This window comes from Tauraco erythrolophus, chromosome 27 (genome assembly GCF_009769465.1).
Source record: "Tauraco erythrolophus isolate bTauEry1 chromosome 27, bTauEry1.pri, whole genome shotgun sequence".
Classification (NCBI taxonomy): domain Eukaryota; kingdom Metazoa; phylum Chordata; class Aves; order Musophagiformes; family Musophagidae; genus Tauraco; species Tauraco erythrolophus.
Window position 1 is genome coordinate 3055030 of NC_141491.1, and position 7174 is coordinate 3062203.

At 50.4% G+C, this 7174-nt stretch overlaps 1 long non-coding RNA gene across 1 annotated transcript; it reads right to left on the reverse strand.

The window, feature by feature from the left end:
* Positions 1–3387: 3387 nt before the first annotated feature.
* LOC147526812 (uncharacterized) lies at positions 3388–4610 on the reverse strand. Its single transcript, XR_015222891.1, has 2 exons — positions 3707–4610; positions 3388–3669 (listed from the first exon to the last, which is right to left on the reverse strand). It is a non-coding gene; the product is annotated as an uncharacterized LOC147526812 (long non-coding RNA).
* Between the last annotated feature and the right edge of the window lie 2564 nt (positions 4611–7174).

Below are 7174 nucleotides of genomic sequence, written 5' to 3' on the forward strand. Positions count from 1 at the left end.
ACGAAGCCGGGCGCTGCGGGGTGAGCGCGTGCCACTGTGGTTTAATCTAATCCACGGCGTGCTCTGCCGAAGTGTGATAACGAAGCACTTAAAAATCTAACGAGGGGGGCTGGTTTGTTGGCTTTGCAGAAGCACCGATGCCCACCTAGTAAATCTTTAATTGAAAGTGGAAGGGAACTGGGAGGCTCACCAGTACAGAGAAAGCAGTAAATATTTAATTTGGGCACAGTGATTACACAAACAAGGTTAAGGGAAAAAGGGGGAGAAGACAGATAAAAGTGGCACCTATAGAACATTAAATCCAGATAAAGTCACTGAGGAGATAAATAAAATATCCCCTTCCAGCAAAGGCAGGAATAAACTGCTTCCTTCCTCCAGGCAGCTGAGCAGTTTGCAGGGAGCGCTGGGAGAGCAGCCAGGGCAGGCACCAGCTCTGCCCTGGCATCCATGGACCACCTCGGGCTGCACTGGGAGTCCTGCAAGGGGAGAGGTGAGCAAACTGGGAAACGCCTAAATGAGAGTTTGCAGCCAGGGGTTCAATCCAGCACCGGGAGTGGGGGGAAGCCCTTCGCAGAGCCTGGTGAAGCTCAGCAGGGCTGGGGGCAGCAGTTGGGTGAGCAAGGCTGTGCCCATCCCTCCTGCAAGGGCAGTGGGCACCCACTGGGAGCTGCCTCCGCTTCCGAGCTTGCCACATAAAACCCAAAGCACCCACCCAAGCATTTGGGGGGCAAGCGGGACTTGAAAGCACATGCAGAATCGGGGCCAGGGGGGATATCTGAGCGTTTCCACCATGAAGTCCGTTTCGGGTCGCCAACCGTCAGCAGCCCCGGCTCCTTCCACAGAGCGCAGCGGCACGGGATTAACAGCGAGGGACCAAGAGCCTGCGCTGCCCACGGGATGAACGGCTCGCTGCCCTCTTCCATAGCACGGCCAATTGATGGCAAAACCTTCGTGAGCTTGTGTTTTCATAGAATCACAGAATGGTCTGGGTTGGAAGGGACCTCAAAGATCATCTAGTTCCAACCCCCTGCCGTGGGCAGGGACACCCCGCACTACACCAGGTTGCCCAAAGCCTCATCCAACCTGGCCTTGAACACTTCCAGGGATGGGGCAGCCACAACTTCTCTGGGTAACCAAATTCTCTGTGCATTCAGTTGTTTTGGGGTTGGTGTGCTTTTTTTTATAGTTTAAAGGCCTGACTGCAACGTGTTTTATTTCTAGGTTTGAGCAGAAAACAGTTGTGCAAGCGAGGGTCAGAGGAGAGGGTGCTCTCTCATGAGGAAGTAAGCGATGCTTTACACCAAACGAGAACAATACCCCGAGCCCAAAGGGCTGTGTCAGTGCGGGTTACAATCCTCTCTGCTAATGGCAATAGTAACAGCGTTGTAGCAAGTCACCCAGCTTGCCCAGGCGTCGTTCTTTGCGGTATTGATTTTAAGGAGAACATGGTTTCCAACGCCAAATAACAATAGCTGGCACTTGAAAAGCTCTTGCCATGCTCAAAGCAATATGCAAACATTTACATGCCGTTTAAAGCATCTCCCTAAATCACTCCAGTAAATAACCCTTCCTGATTTTCCACCAGCTGAACTGGAGGATGCTGCGGCGCAGGGATGTCGCCAGTGCCGTGCGGGGAAAGTGCGAGTCCTCGGTGGGCACCAGGGCTCTGCTCCTCCCGCGGCAGTGCCGCTGCCTCATCAGCTGGAGCCACAAAGGCAAAGCACGGAGGGGCCGGTCTGGCTTTCCGGAAACAAAAGGTCCGAGCGGATCTAAGAGCCCCCATCCTTTGTGCAGGAGATGGCTCAGCCCCCCCAGCGCTTCCCTCCGCTTCCCCAGAGCCCCTCAACTCAGGGTCTCACTCATTCCTCTTAATCCCCGTTCAGACCCACCACTGGGACTGTGATCCCGGTTTCCAACTGTGTGCCCATCTCAATCTTCAAATTAATGAGGCTTTAGCTGCTAAAAGAAAAAACTGCTGCTTTTTTTTTTTTTTTTCCTCCTCTTAAAACCACCCTGGTTTCTGTGCATGGGCAGCTCACCCCTGCGGTGCTGAGCCCACTTTGCTGGGGAGGTGCCACCCTCCGCCTCCCTGCCCCAACCTGGTTTTTGGAAAGCTCCAGCCAGAGACCCAGGGCGGTGGGGGCAGAGCCAGAAACTTGCCGCAGGGTTAAGATGGGCAGAGGTTACCAGCCAGTCTAATTGCTGCTCTTAGCGCTGCTGCAGGACAGAATGGACAAACAGAATGCCACCAAGCCATCCTGGGCACCAGCCCTACCTACAGCAGCTCGTAGAAACACAGGCAGGGAACAAGCAGGGGCAGGACCATAAATACAACCAGCTCTGCCCTCTGCCACCAGGTATCCCTGTATCAGCGGCGGGGGAACCGGCTCTGGTTCTCCTGTTCCCACACCACAGGCAGAGTTTTATTGTTTACCTACAAAGCAATCAAGATGCTCCTCATTACGAAGCAGCATCTCCTCCTTGGCAAGCAGCTAGTGATAAATCACTGCTGGGTGCGGGGGGGACTAGTTTACAACACACAAGAGCAGAGTGGGCTCATCCGTCTTCCTCCCGATTACCTGCAGCTTCCCGGTCTCCGAACAGCACCGCAAACCAAGAGGCAAAAGAGGAACGCCAAACCCCAACCATGGGACCCGTGCCCCCCCCGTGCGACCTGTTTATGCCAGCCTCCGAGGTTCAGTATGTGCAGTCTGGAGGCGAGGAGATGATGAGAGCTGTGAGGAACCTGCCAGCATCCTGCTCTGTGCCGGCGCGGCCGCCGGGTGCCCTCTAGTGAGCCGCCTGCCCGGGGAGCCCCGCACGCCGGGGCGAGAGGGGTGCCCGCTGCCTTCGCCAGGGCCCTTCCATCCCACACACAAAACAAACAGCGTTAAAAACAGCTGGAGAAGGGTTACTACAACAAGCAAATGACGTGGTGGTTGCCCTTCCTGGGAACCTGGAGCGGCTCCGGCTGTGGGTGGCAATGGCACTGGAGAAGCAGCTTCAGAACAACGTGGCAAGTACTTTTTCAAGCTGGCTCAGGAGATGAAGCTTAAGCCGTTTCCCAGCTGCCATTCCTGCTGGCTTTTGCAAACACAGGGGTTTGTGCTGCAGCCTCCCCTCCCAACTGCACGGCAGAGGCACCCTGGGAGGGATGGGGGGGTCTCTCCCTCTCTGGAAGGATGGACGCACAGGAAGATCAGAGGCTGTTGAACTGGTAACAGGCCTTTAATTAAAGGTTTTCCCCGAAACGCGGTACAAATGAAAAAATAAACCTACGTTACCATAGAATGCGCTCAATTTAATTAAATTCATTACGCGCAGGACACAAACAGGTCCCCGGGTTTGCGGTACGGGCCTTTTCAAAATAGTGCAAAGACACAGATGTTGTTCAGCGAGTGCTCCTGCTTGTTACTGCAGTGACTGTGTGGGTGTACACTGGGACACGGAGTTGTTCTAAACAAGAAAAACATATCTGGGAACAACAGGCTGCAGGGAAGGGTGCTGGGGAGATCCAGCAAGAAATCACTCTTTCCAGAACAGCAAGTCTTTATCTTTGCCAGAGGTACATCATGTTCCTGCCTTCATGTATCTTCTCAGACTGATCCTCAGAGGTGATTTTGCCTTCTAGGAGTTGGAGACCCTGAAGATAATTGCCGAGTTCAGTGGCTGTGTTGTCCTGAAGCATCCGCTCAGCGTGGGGTGCCCACACAGAGGTGGGCAGCAAGTGCACACTGCCAGGGTGTAAGAGGACACAAAAACAGGACTGCCATCACACCAGCTGCCTGTGTGAATCGCAATAAGGTGCAGAGAGCAAGCCGATGGGATGTGTAACCCAGCTCGTGGCAGCTGACCATTCTGCTGGCCATGTAGTCACAAGCAGAGTCCCACTTGTTTTCAAAGGAGCAAGGAAAATTCCAGCCATTGCGGACGGATAACCGACGACTGATTTCCAGAGCAGAAAAGCTGCTGTCTGAAGGTCATCTGTGCTTTGGAGCTGCTCCAAACACACAGTTTATCATCCCCATATCATCTGTGGGTCTCATGCTTGCTCTTGATAGAACAGCCTCGCAGTATCTCCTTTTCAAGGACCCTGATGCTGCTTGCCGATGTCCGGGTGGCCAAAGAGCGTGTGCAGGACTCAGAGTTCCTTGCTCAGCTTATGGAGAAAGACAGAACGGAGACCAGTGCCCTGGCTCACCCTTCAATCACTTAATCACAGCATCTTCCAAAATGGTCAGCCTTCATTGAAGGCCTCTAGTGAGAGCATTTTGTTTTTCCTTCCAGGACTGGAAGATGAAGTTTGGAACAGGCAGAATGTGAGCAGGCAAAAGCAAGCTACTCTGACGGGTTTTCACACACTCGCTTTCCACCCCATTTCCACCTGCATTTGTCCAACAGCCACTTTTGCTCTGCAAGGACAGCTTCTCGGCAACAGATACAATCCATGCTGGATGCAGAGGATGGAGCAGACCCTGGCAAGCTACATTGTGGTTTCCATCACAGTCATGCACCGCAATAAATATGTAACACAGGCAGAAAGTCCATAGCTGTCTCTGTGGAAACACCCACCGTTCAGAAGAAAGCAGCACTCTGAGGGGCTGCTCCAAAGGATCATGCAGCGGCTTTGTTAGGCTGAATTGGCTCAATAACACATCTCAGCAGAGGAGGGACACTGAGATCTTTGAAGAAAAGGCTGATGTGCTGCGCGTGTCAGTAAACAAGAGTAACTGAAAAGAGGCACTTAAACTGGAAAGACTTTCAGGAGTAAATGCAATGTGTGTACCTCTGGGCTGCAAATCCGGTGTTGACATGGACGTATGGTTTCCCACTGCAGAGCACCCTAACGTGCAGAATGGCACTACACAGTTGCGAGCCTCATGGTTCCCATACTGTATTTAAATACCTACCCAAGTAAGAAATCTGCTGGTTCTGGGGATGACTGGTGCCAAAACTTCTGGCTGAAAAGCTGAGGGATCTTGTAAATGAAACCTGACCTACAGGTACACTTGTGCTAGTGAGATTTCAGCAGGTTCCTGAGAAACAGGAACCGCCATTACCAAAGGAAGAAAAAAAAAAAAAGCAGTGAAACAGATAAATCTTTCTAGTCTGGGCATCGAAAGACAGCTACGCTCAACACTTCTAGCAGATGGGACTGCTAAAGATTACCAAGGACCTCTTCTCTCATATTGCACTTCACAGTAAAACTAAGAGAGAAGAACCGTCACCCGCTACGAGACACCAATGATGTATTCGGAGAACGTGAGTTCACACTCATCTCAGGGAAATGCTCAGCTCCTCCAAAAAAAAAAGGGTTTCTGAATTAGCATTCCACATTAACTCCTGCGTCCGTAGAAAAGGAAAGTAATGGCACCGCCTGGCCAATCCCTCATCTGCACTGCAACGTAAATATTGCGCCCGACTGCTTTGAGCTAGTTCTTCAACCCATATCTCAAGCCTGCACTTCCTAAAGAGTGTCAGAAGAGCAGTTCTTGATAAATTGCTGCTTTATTTAGACTTAAGTTAAAGCAATAAAACATTCTTCTCCCCTCCTCCTGCACCAAACCTCCCACCCCCCCTTCCTCCACACCCCAGCCACAACCTGGGCAGTTACAGCTGCACACAAGGTGCTTGCACTGCAATAGCTTATTCTGCTATAGGAAGGAAAATCAACTGTAACATGGCAATATCTCGTGTCCACTAACTTTCAGTTAAAAATAATGCGGAACTTGACAAATCCATGTTGTGAACACCGTGGTTATCCTCAACAAGAAGTCACAGACACAAAGACCGTTGCACTGAAAGTTATCCTGCAGATCTGCTTTTATCACAAACTGCCACACTGAAAACGATTTTCATTTAATAATGGAAGCTGCATACAGATCCCAGTAGGATGCTGGTAGGGGTATTCAGCCCCATTACTGGAACTTAAACTCTGACTTGTTTTTTTTTTTCTCAACACAAAATACATGCTTTTCAGTGTGGCCAGATCTGAACAAATCAGTAAAACTGCTTTTAGCAAAACATTCAGTTCTTAGAAGCGATCGGGTCGAGGGGGAATTCACAGTATTCACAAGTGCCACAAAGTGCCACAACGCACCCTGCTGAGCCCGAGACCCTTAAAAGGAAAGAATCTACCTGAAAAGGGAAGAAACTACCTAACAGGAACTCCCTTCTGTGATTCCAGGCGGTAACGCTGCTGATCTTAGCATGATTAAAGTGCATCACCAGCAATCTAACAGCCCTTTAGCTAAGGGAGCAATAAGTCAGCTTTTCCATGTGGATTGATCCCCATGGACTTCTAGATAGTGCACCGAAACACCAGACAGTTCTCCTCCCCTTTTTAAAACACAACTGTAAATAACAGCCAACAATAATAGTCTAAATTATCGCCAACACAGAAACAATCACAATACTACGCAAAAAAGTAAAGTGGACCTGACTTTTGGCAGTGACTGCATATAGCACCTACTCTGATATCTTTGCAGAGAAACAACTTTGACATCGCAGTTTGCTGGGACCTTCTGCCGGGCAGGTTCTGGGCTTTCCACTGCACGTGTGACCTGCTAGGGCTGGACAAGCACCAGGAGTGTGGAAAACAAGGGGGAACCAGCCTAGAGAAGCACTGAGGTATGAGCACTGTCTTCTCTATTTTTTTTTTCTGTCTTCAGGTGTACTTCCTAGATCAGAGAGGGAATTAAGAGAGAACATGACAAAACTGCTAAATTCAAATGCCTCTATACCTGAAAGGTGAAGGCACTATTGCTACTGCTGCAGGACGCCAGCCCTCCAAAGCCCTGGAGAATGGGAAGGCCCAGGAAGATCTGAGCAGGCTCTAGGATATGATCTCAGAAAAGGGTTAGACTTTTTAAACTGCAAGTTCTAGCTGCGTGTTAACAGCCAGCAGAGCAACGATGCAGAGCTCTGAAGGTGAATGCTGCAAACAGATTTGAAGCGTAAAATCACAGGGAAAGAAAATCAGCAGAGAAAATAAAAACAACCTAACACCAAGCACAGCCCCTAGACTAACCAGCTGCAACTGGTGCTTTACAGGAACTATTTTTTTTCCCCTCAAAGGCCCACATCCTGTCTTTAAAGCCACATCTCACTCTAAAGTGAGCATCTTCTATCTAGACTGGCCTGAAGAGGCAGGTAGAAGTTGCAATGGTGCTGT